Here is a 12,167-nt window from a genome sequence, read left to right on the forward strand (position 1 = left end):
TCAAATTACGGCTCTCTCTTGGCTCTAGCCGCGGGTACAGGCGTACCCTGTCATGTATATGCTTTCCTGTTGATACACAGCTTATTGGATTTGGCATATAGATGTCTGCTTCGGTCTTAACCGTAAACTATTGGCCTATATCGCATATGTACAAAAGGGCGACTTGGTGACTGCTCCAGTCGTATCGCTGTTCGCCTGTCTTCAGACAACAGCGGAAATGGACGAGTTTTGAACAGCGTGTTTCACTAGCCATATAATCAAGAAAACATTGGAGATATAGGCCTGAACTGGAGATAGTGAAAGCTGTCAAAGCCATTTTCAAATAGCAAGGTAATAGGAATTATGGAAAGATTTGTCTTTATGCCCGGCCTTACATTGTTAGGACAGGAATACGTGTACGCGTCTTCAGAAAAATACACGTTGTTTTGTGTAGTTTTCACGCAGGTAATGTCATTTACGATAAAACAGTGATGAGTACACCCATTTACTGATGTTTTACGAATGTGTCTCCATTACCACTTTGGTATCAATGCTGAAAACAGTATGAATAAAATATAGAAACAGCGTATCGAGGTTGCATAAAACATCTTTGAAAATGGCCAGCTACCTTGTCCATCACAGACTGTCCTAGAAGCACAAACGTGTTGTGAGGCTAGAATGATTTATTTATCAGCGTGCCGTATCTGAGATGCTGAAGCATGCGCACGCCAATTGTTTTGCAGTTTGCATCTCATTACACCAAATGAGTAAACGCATACGCATAAGAGATGCTACCTTAAGACTGAACAGTGGATTGGTATTTGCTACATAATATAACCTCGAACTACCTGTGGCGGAGCACTGACATGTGAGAATTAGCCCACGGTGATAACAAACTCTAAATACTCTTATACTGCTTTACATTCAAACTGAGACCGTGTAAGAATTCAGATACAGCACTATAATTTTTTCAAAAGAAAAGGCAACACATACTATAACCTTATACTGGGCAGACGGGTGTAAGCAGACCTAAACGGGCACAGCCATATTTTTTTCTGGCGTGCTTATAATTTGTAACTTTGGAAATAAACTTTAAATCTGGAATTCATAAGAAGCTATGGGATGCACCATATTAGAGCGACTGGTGTCGTGTCACTGGCACCGACGCGTGTTTTAGAGAAACAGGGTTCGCGTGACATCACCGGAAACAGGCGTACGTGCTATCGGGCTTACTCAAAACTGACAATATGGCGGCGCTTTCGGTTTCATCAGCGTGCGCATTTCGGCTTACGCGATATCTCGGTTATACTACATCACAAAAAGAAAAAGATAGTCTTCCTAAACTTAAGCATACATTGATGCAAAGTATAACTCCAAGAGAAGTGAAAAAATTATTGACTCAAGGTCAAATGCTAAAACTACACGCAAGTAAAAGTGTGTGCAGTTCGGCTGGTTGAGGTTCACTGTTGACTATATGTCTCATGGAGTTGAAGAATGTGCTTTGAAGATTCTCACAAATACTCTCTAAAGCATCCCCCTACATATTAAAAAAAAACGTGACGGCGTAGTGACGACAGACCGATGCTGCAGAACTTTCAGCGAAAAAAATCTCCCAGTATCATTAGTGCTAATTTTCAAACGTCAGCACAACTCAAACACATTAACAGGAACGCCAGAAAAGCAGAAACATTGAGAAAAATTAGTTGAACCTATATTAACTTCAACACAACCTTCAGCCCACTTAGACTTGCTAACGTCCAAATTAACCTGTATTTTCCTCATTATGTCAGAAAGCTACATGCAGTTATGTCCGTGCGTATAATGTCCCACAACCATATATAGACTATGTACATGTCCTGCATCGACTTCTGAAGCAGCAAATTACCTAACCACGTATAACGGTTATAGGATTTAAGTTCCAGTGGAATGTGGCTCGTCATTGTAATAGGATCAGTTTACACCATATAATAGCCGTCCACTTTGTATCGACATTTTTTTCCTTCCAGCTTTATTTTCTTTCAGCCCTTTGTCTGCTCAATGCAGCCTGGCTTTCAAGGAATTTCGGCTATGCTTCAATTTGCTCCAATTTTCTTCAATTAACTTCAATACGTCCACATGTCCTCAACGCATGCAGCTTTCGTCAATAGATTCACTCCAATAGGCCTGTCTTGATTGTGGTGCTAAACAACAATCAACTAAAACTGAACCATATGCCTTCTATATGTAGCCTACTGCAACGGAATTCTGATTATATAACCCAAAGAAATGCATTTCATAGTGTGCTAGTGTCCAAGTATGTGTATCCTCAAGCACAGATAAACTGACATCGTAACATAATGCATTGGACGTCCAAATTTGCATAAGAAAATACTACACCGGGCGTCCAAATTTGAATAACATATATTGCATTTCACGCACAAATCTGAATAATATATATCTGCATTTCACGTCCAAATCTGAATAACATATATTTGCATTTCACGTCCAAATCTGAATAATATGTATTGCATTTCACGTCCAAATCTGAATAACATATATCTGCATTTCACGTCCAAATCTGAATAATATATATTTGCATTTCAGGTCCAAATCCGAATAATATGTATTGCACTTCACGTCCAAATCTGAATAACATATATCTGCATTTCACGTCCAAATCTGGATCTACAAATCTGACAACACGAGTTAACTTAAAGCAAATAATTTCATTCAAACAGGGACAGTGTGCGTGCATGAATGTACACAGCTTTGGCCTGGTAACATGTTTTCAAACCTTTTCTTTTCTTCAGGAAAATGGTTCAAAAAGAAGAATTACGGAATCTTTGAAGAATAGTCAGAAAAGTGATTTGTCTTCTGTCATGCACTCTCACCGTACGATATGGCCGCCAAGCGCTGGGTCCCCGTTGTGAGCCTCGCTCAGCCAGCTGGCTCGCTTTTCACGGCTTGGTGGATAGGTAACACTGTGGAGCTGTGATAACATTTGAATCACGTGGCAATAGATGATGTCAGCTCTTTGTTTCAGTGACGTCAGTCATCTCTGTGTTCCCAGGCGACAAACTGATACAGTGTGGTATAGCCAGGATTTTCCACGGTACCAAGCTCTACACATGCACATCACTCCCAGGCTGCAGTCTGATGCAGTGTCACCTAAACATCTAGAGCATGGATCACCACAAAGGGAACCCATATTAGCGCTGAAAAAATCAATAACATAGGAAGCTATCAATTGTTCATGATTTTGACCTTTGAACCACTGACAGTGGCCAATCAGCTCGTGTAGATTGATTTTTACAGCTGCATAATTAAGCATAATCTATGCCTCATTAAGTTTTCTTTTTACAATAAAAACCAGTGTGTGTCAGTGAATTAAATATTCAGACGAACAATCATAAAGTACTTGAATGGTAAATGGAATATATTGTAGACATATATATGTATGTATACTAGCAGTTACACTGTTACAAATTGTTCTATGTTTAGTAATACGTTGTCATGCTGATTCTATCAAATGTAATGGTATTGTCTGGTTTCACCATCATTCATTTTTATCTCGCCTTTACGAAGTATTTATTGATTTATTTGATTAGTATTTTACGCCGTTCTCAAGAATATTTCATTTACACTTCGGCGGTCAGCATTATGGTGTGAGGAAACCAGTGAAACCCATGACTATCTGAAGGTTGCTGTAGACCCTCCCACATACGGCAGGTCGTTGCGAAGTAAAAAGTGGGGAAGTGTCAGTAAAGTTGTTGGTGTCTGTGATGTTATGGGGAAGTGTCAGTAACGTTGTCGGTGTTTGTGCTGTTATGGGGAAGTGTCAGTAACGTTGTTGGTGTCTGTGATGTTGTGGGGAAGTGTCAGTAACGTTGTCGTTGTTTGTGCTGTTATGGGGAAGTGTCAGTAACGTTGTTGGTGTCTGTGATGTTGTGGGGAAGTGTCAGTAACGTTGTCGGTGTTTGTGCTGTTATGGGGAAGTGTCAGTAACGTTGATGGTGTCTGTGATGTTGTGGGGAAGTATCAGTACTGTTGTCGGTGTCTGTGCTGTTGGGGGGGGGGGGAGTATCAGTAACGTTGTCGGTGTCTGTGATGTTAGCCTTCTCTGTTCATGCCGCGTTGTTTCGATATAATGAACATATATATTCATACGCGTGTTTGTACTGTTATGGGGGAAGTGTCAATAACGTTGTCAGTGTCTGTGCTGTTGGGGGGGGGGGGGGGAGTGTCAGTAACGTTGTCGGTGTCTGTGCTGTTGTGGGGGGGTATCAGTAACTTTGTCGCTGTCTGTGCTGTTGGGGGGGGGGGCGAAGTATCAGTAACGTTGTCGGTGTCTGTGATGTTAGCCTTCTCTGTTCATGCCGCGTTGTTTCGATACAATGAACATATATATTCATACGCGTGTTTGTACCTCAGTGTAGCTTGATCCATGTGTATAGGGCCTATGTTTGTACCTCAATGTAGCTTGATCCATGTGTATGGGGCCGATGTTTGAACCTCAATGTAGCTTGATCCATGTGTATGGGGCCGATGTTTGAACCTCAATGTAGCTTGATCCAAGTGTATAGGACCTATGTTTATACCTCAATGTAGCTTGATCCATGTGTATAGGGCCTATGTTTGTACCTCAATGTAGCTTGATCCAAGTGTAGAGGACCTATGTTTGTACCTCAATGTAGCTTGATCCAAGTGTAGAGGACCTATGTTTGTACCTCAGTGTAGCTTGATCCATGTGTATAGGACCTATGTTTGTACCTCAATGTAGCTTGATCCAAGTGTATAGGACCTATGTTTGTACCTCAATGTAGCTTGATCCATGTGTATAGGGCCTATGTTTGTACCTCAATGTAGCTTGATCCAAGTGTATAGGACCTATGTTTGTACCTCAATGTAGCTTGACCCATGTGTATAGGACCTATGTTTGTACCTCAATGTAGCTTGATCCAAGTGTATAGGGCCTATGTTTGTACCTCAATGTGACTTGATCCATGTGTATAGGGCCTATGTTTGTACCTCAATGTAGCTTGATCCATGTGTATAGGGCCTATGTTTGTACCTCATTGTAGCTTGATCCATGTGTATAGGGCCTATGTTTGTACCTCAATGTAGCTTGATCCATGTGTATAGGACCTATGTTTGTACCTCAGTGTAGCTTGATCCATGTGTATGGGACCTATGTTTGTACCTCAATGTAGCTTGATCCAAGTGTAGAGGACCTATGTTTGTACCTCAGTGTAGCTTGATCCAAGTGTATAGGGCCTATGTTTGTACCTCAATGTGACTTGATCCATGTGTATAGGGCCTATGTTTGTACCTCAATGTAGCTTGATCCATGTGTATAGGGCCTATGTTTGTACCTCATTGTAGCTTGATCCATGTGTATAGGGCCCTATGTTTGTACCTCAATGTAGCTTGATCCATGTGTATAGGACCTATGTTTGTACCTCAGTGTAGCTTGATCCATGTGTATAGGACCTATGTTTGTACCTCAATGTAGCTTGATCCAAGTGTAGAGGACCTATGTTTGTACCTCAGTGTAGCTTGATCCAAGTGTATGGGACCTATGTTTGTACCTCAATGTAGCTTGATCCATGTGTATGGGACCTATGTTTGTACCTCAATGTAGCTTGATCCATGTGTATAGGACCTATGTTTGTACCTCAGTGTAGCTTGATCCATGTGTATAGGGCCTATGTTTGTACCTCAATGTAGCTTGATCCATGTGTATAGGGCCTATGTTTGTACCTCAGTGTAGCTTGATCCATGTGTATAGGGCCTATGTTTGTACCTCAATGTAGCTTGATCCATGTGTATGGGACCTATGTTTGTACCTCAATGTAGCCTGATCCATGTGTAGAGGACCTATGTTTGTACCTCAGTGTAGCTTGATCCAAGTGTATAGGGCCTATGTTTGTACCTCAATGTAGCTTGATCCATGTGTATGGGACCTATGTTTGTACCTCAATGTAGCTTGATCCATGTGTAGAGGACCTATGTTTGTACCTCAGTGTAGCTTGATCCAAGTGTATGGGACCTATGTTTGTACCTCAATCTAGCTTGATCCATGTGTATAGGACCTATGTTTGTACCTCAACGTAACTTGATCCATGTGTATAGGGCCTATGTTTGTACCTCAATGTAGCTTGATCCATGTGTATAGGGCTGGACTTCAGGGCTGGACACTATGTCCTTCACCCTGTAGACTGTAGGCTGGTTAGACTCTTTTGTTTAGCCTGAGTTAGGTCGGAATAGAGGATTGCTTCCTTTGTTCACCGTCACAGGTTTACCCTGACAGATGGGTTAGATTATTTTTCTCAACAGCCTTCATTAAAAAAAAAACCCAAAACAACAACAAAAAAAACTGGGCCAGCAATTGTTGGACTTGGACTCACAGCGACCTAATTGGTGAAAGACTCGTGGGTTATTGCACCACGTTAATCACCTTGGTCACGGAGGTATCGCGACAAAATTTACATATACTTACCATATACAGTCTATTTGATGTTAACTGTACTCAAATAGTTCAGTCTAGCGTATAGGAAAAAGTTCACTCTCTGTTTAAGCACATTCTCCATCTAGATTATTCACATTAAACTTAAAAATTTTGAAGTTGAAGTCCAACTTCTATATTAACAAAACTGAATCGGAAAAGATACCATAATTCGGCTGGCTCTTTTTCATCCCGTAATCAATGTCAAAATAATGTTTGTGCCACATTTCTCTTCAGTTTTTTATAATTTTGTTCATAAATAAATTGGCCGTAAATATCTGTTCCTTTTGATCAGGTCACAGCTGTATGGATACAATTATTTATTTCATTTGTCATTTTACTGTGTGGGCGTTGAGATTTTCTGTAGATCATAGATGGCTATTGCAGTTTAACTATGGCCATTTTCTTTGTTCCCATTGAACACTCAGCATTCAGCCAAAATTACTACTTGTAAATCACACTATAATCTGCAATAAATACCACTGGGCCCCAGTGTACTGCCACTGGGCCCCAAGAGTAAGTAAGTGCTTAGGGTTTAACGTGGTACTGGGTCCTAAGACCATCACGGACTGCAGGTGCTACCCGACCGTCATCACGTTCTCCCATTCGGTTAAGGTGCGCTACCACAGGGTCCCCCATGCATTACCACAAAGTCCCCATGCATTACCCCACGGGTCCCCACGGGTCATAACTCGGTCCCCGTGTTCTACCACTCAGTCCCCGTTCTCTGCCACTCTGTAATGAGCGACCCCGGAATCAACGCTGGAATGAGGTAATACTAAAAGACTTTTAAAAAAACTGCTTTGCTAGGCGCTCAGCACAGAGAGAGGTAGAGAAATGAAACGGGACTGGTCAACCTGATGTCAGTATAAGTTGACTGGGTGAGGTGTCATGTCTGGTGTCTTCAGCATGATACTTCAGTGGCGGCAGCATGGACTCGCCCTGCCAGAAGAAGACATAACATATATGAACAGACATATAATGACTCCTCGTCGTCATATTACTGAAAAATTGTTAAGCGCGACGTTAAACCCAAAGCATATATACAGTAATGAGTATTTCCTTTTGGAATGGAACAACATGTAGTCTGTATTTTACAAAACAAACAAAAAACAAAAACAAAAAAAACCCCTAAAAATAAAGAAACTTTTCATCAGGGTATTTGTCTCGGATACGGTACTGGTTTTTAATGGCTTTTAGTTCGTTGCCTGTGTTGCGTACCACGATTTCTTGTTTGACGTATATTGTCAACTCACTATGACGTCGGCTAAGTCCTACCTTAACATTTTGGTTAAGTTCGCACGGGAGTATCCCCACGCTAGGTGAAACATTTCCCTCTTTTCCCGCGCGTTCAGCTTGAGGTTGTACATATCCTGGGAAGTATTTTGATCAACTGCCCTATGCAATGAAATAAAAGAAGGCTTACAAATGAGTTATGAGATTTAGGAGGCTTAACCTTTAAATATACAAACATACTTAAGTTAGATCTAAGTAATAATTACATGTGTGACATTTGGTAATTAGTTACAAATACGTCCAGTTTGGTATTTTACTGGAAGTGACACCACTGGAATGTGGCCCTGACGTTTGGGTCAACAATTTTGTACGCCTCGAAAACCTCAAAAGAATGGCTGTCTGGAAGTTTCGTGTATGGTAGACCGGACAGTGCCTTTGGTCTTATTTCGTATCGACTTCTGCATTGTGAGTAATTTTACAGACACTTTCTACCTTCATCTGCAATAATATGTACATAGTTTTCAAAATACAGTTCACCTAAGTAACAAGTTTTTTTTCTGAAACGTTTGAGCTGATCCAACTCCAAGCCTGAGATTGTAATTATTTAGTGCTGATATCACTCGAGGTTTTGTTTGCGGTTAGATTTATCTATTTATTTGTTTATTTATTTGATTGAATGGTGTTTTACGCTGTACTCAAGAATATTTCACTTATACGACGGCTCCCAGTATAATGGTGGGAGGAAACCCACAACCATCCACAGGTTGCTGGCAGGCCGTCCCACGTACGGCCGGAGAGGAAACCAACATGAGCTGGGCTTGAACTCACAGGGACCGCATTGGTGAGAGGCTCCCGTGTCATTACGCTGTGCTAGCGCGCTAACCAACTGAGCTGTTTATGGTTAGACGTCACCGTGTATTCATTATGTTGGTGGCTTTACGATTGTATCTTCAGCAATCTAATATCACTGGGGGCATACGTGGCCTAATGGTTAGCGTACTGGCACAGCAGAACGACCCATGAGCCCCGCACTTGTGCTGGTTACCGTTCCGGTCGTAGGACTGACAGCATCCTGCGGATGGTCGTGGGCTTCCCCCGACCTCTGCTCGGTTTCCTCCCACCGTAATGCTAGACGCCGTCGTTCAAGTGGAAAATTCTTGAGCCTGTTTATAGTGCAGAGGGTTCTCACCGATGGTTCATTTTGCCCAAATTACTTGACCTAAGTACCGCCCTATCTTCACTCTCACTGTGTACTGGCGACAGGTCAACTATATTTCTGGACCTCTCTTTAGTCTGAGCGTCAAGCCAGGGGAATGACAAGACCGCATATTTCAAACGCTTAAATAAATATGACGTGATGAGGGCTTGAACCGGTTCTTTAGCTCAGAAATCGGACGATCTATACCACTATAGTGTGGTGACATCAGTGCAAGTCTTGCCTGTTAAACAGTTTTTTTAAATGTATGATTTGGTGCCTTTTTTATTGACTTGTGGTATCTGTATGTTGGGCTGCACGCTTACCGTAAATTTACGTACATATACAGCGACGAATGCGTAACAGTACAGACACATGGTCACGAAAAGCTGTTTATCGTCACTGAAAGCGGTGCATCCATCGTTGAACATCAGAGAAATACAGAATATACCACCTGTATTTACCACCTATTTACAAAATACCACCTATCTACCTACTAGTTCCATTCTCAAATCCAACAGATCCATTACCTCGTCCATTAAAACTAATTGCCGTTCCATCTGACCCAATCGCCAATTTAATGGCACTAAATGCCGACCAAGTGTAACCATCTATCAGAACCGATCGCCGGTCAACCAGACCCGATTCCCTACCCGGCACAAAAATTGACGTGTCCACAAAATCAAACTGTGTACGTGGCACAAGCTATTATCGACGTATTAAATCCAGCCAATGATCAAGAAGAACCCACTGATTTAACAAAACCAGAAGTCATTATAACAGAAGACAGATCTCAAACGAAAGAACCAATGGTCTAGCAAGAGCATATTATAGCCAAGGCTAATAACTGGGAGGCACCCATTCTCCTGCATGATTTACAACAGGGAAATGTGTGGCGCCTATTACAAAGCGAGCGGCGCCTATTACACAGAAAGCGGCGTTGATAGCTAACCAGGCCGTGTAGATCGCTGAAAGGGCGGCACCGAGGTGTAATAGGGTAGTCCAATGCTCCCAAAATAGAGCTCGGAAAATATCTCCTAATTAGGAGAAAAGCATTACCTAATTAGGACCTAGAGCTTACTCCTAATTAGGACTTTTTTTTCATCTAATTAAGTCTTTTTCACCTAATTAGGAGAAAAATATATCTCCTAAATAGGCGTTACAACTTTCTCCTAATTAGGAATTAACCTGATCTCCAAATTAGGAAATACATTTTTATATTCCGCACATATTTTCTCCTAAGAACACTTGAATTCATTATATGCAATTGATTGTCGAGAAGAGATTTCAGAGAAAATCGTAAGGGAATTCGGAGATGGAACGGGTGATTGACGATATAAACTCTGTGGCTCCAGGAATCAGTGCAAGATGAGCAACATAATAACGTTTTTGAGATCAAGAATGTCCCAGAATCTTCTTTGAGTAAATTCCAAGAAGGAAAGGTAAGAGGTACTCTTTCTTAGTAAAACCACAAACAGTTCTGTCGACGGCAATCGGTGAAACTATGTTCCATTTTGGAAGCTGGTTGGTGTTTTCAAGAGCATGCAAATTTTTTTTTCACGCGTATATTTGATAGCGGGTGCAGGGGTCCTCCATACAGCTACACATAAGTCCGCAGCGTAATCAGTGATCAAGCTTTCGTACGATCCTATCTTTAGGATTTATCCTTGACAAGAAAAGATATGTGACTCTCCATAATAAGCCGCTTAAAGCTTATATCAAGAGAACTGGGTTATGGGGTTGTCAAAAGCCTCGATGGGGTTGTCAACAATTGTTTTTCTGACTGTAGCAGGACAGCAATATATGCAATAGCCAAAGGACCATCATCAGATTTTAGTAAAACCGAAACCTTTCAAGTGGCAGGTCTTGTTGGACAAAGCATTTGTTTAGAGTAATTGCCATTGCAACGGACATGGAAAATGTCTTTAAATTACTGAAAAGATATGTGAAAGATCTCGATGATGAAAACCTCCAGCTGTTTCCGAGATTTTGTACTGGATCCGACTTGCTTACTTGATTGAAGGACAGCTTAAAGAAATGAAGGAGTTTGAAAGGCAACCAGTTGCGCACACCCGCGGTTGTGTCTTACGACTTTTCAATGAGTATGGAAGTTTTATGGAATTTCCCAGCGAATGCGACACCGTCCTGGAGACTCATGTGTGGATCACGGACGTCGTTTAAAGCAGCTAACGACATGTGTCAGGAAACGGAATCTTATATCAATAAACTACGCACAATACTGACTTTAGATATTTTGGGGGTTTTTATTTGCACATTGGTGAGCTTTGATGATTCTAAAAGAAATCTCCTGAACGTTCAGGAAAACAATTAATATATCTTTTCAATTAGGCTGTAAGTGTTCACAGACCTATGACTACAGTCATTACACTTTTATTCGGAACTTTTACTGCGGGACAGGAAGTTGTAAAATAACAGTTTTTAAACGTTGATTTTACATGAATTTCCAGGATCAGGATAGATATCAAATCCGTTTTAAATGGCTCATATTTCTCACGCGCCAAGTTAACGTCCACTCGTAAAAGTGAGGGAATCCAGGGAAATCCCTGCGCATCACCACGTTTAGCCCTTTCGCCCATTTGTTTTAAACTCATAAGTAAGAATGTTTACACACCAAAATGATTAAATCTGATACTGAAATAAACTTTGTAACAAATAAGACTACTATAGGGCTTGGTATCCTGTTAAAGAGAACAAAAACCTTTAGTCAAAATTAATAAATGAATAATGTACCATGACCGAGGGAGTAATACATGTTAAAGGCCACGTGACATTTAATATGGCCGTTTTTTTTATTTATGTTCAATATGGCCAAAGACCCCTATTAATTTTCCATTGGCGACAATGTTAACGTTTAGCGCTGTAGCTCAGCCCAAACATTCCGTGGCAAATAAGCTTTGGTACATACCAGACCCAGCCTGTGAGAAAGAAGTCATTAAAATCTTGACATAGACTGACTGGCAGCTGGGAGGGGTGCCTAGCAACGCCAAAGGGACGACACCCGCAGCCTCATCACCACCTATCTCCTTGTGTCCTCTCGCCCACCATTTCAAACTTTCATCAGTAAAACTCATACCTGCACATAGCTTAGACAATTTCCAGCATTTTGATACCAAGCATACACCTGTACACCAAAAAAGCCAGTCTGTCAACAAAAAAAGACTTACACCCTAAAAATACACAGAGATACATTCCCGAAAAAACGGAAGTTGTAATGAGGGTCTGTGTCCAGCTTGTTCGCTTGTCACTGCTTGG

The sequence above is a fragment of the Liolophura sinensis genome, chromosome 12, assembly GCF_032854445.1.
Source record: "Liolophura sinensis isolate JHLJ2023 chromosome 12, CUHK_Ljap_v2, whole genome shotgun sequence".
NCBI lineage: Eukaryota > Metazoa > Mollusca > Polyplacophora > Chitonida > Chitonidae > Liolophura > Liolophura sinensis.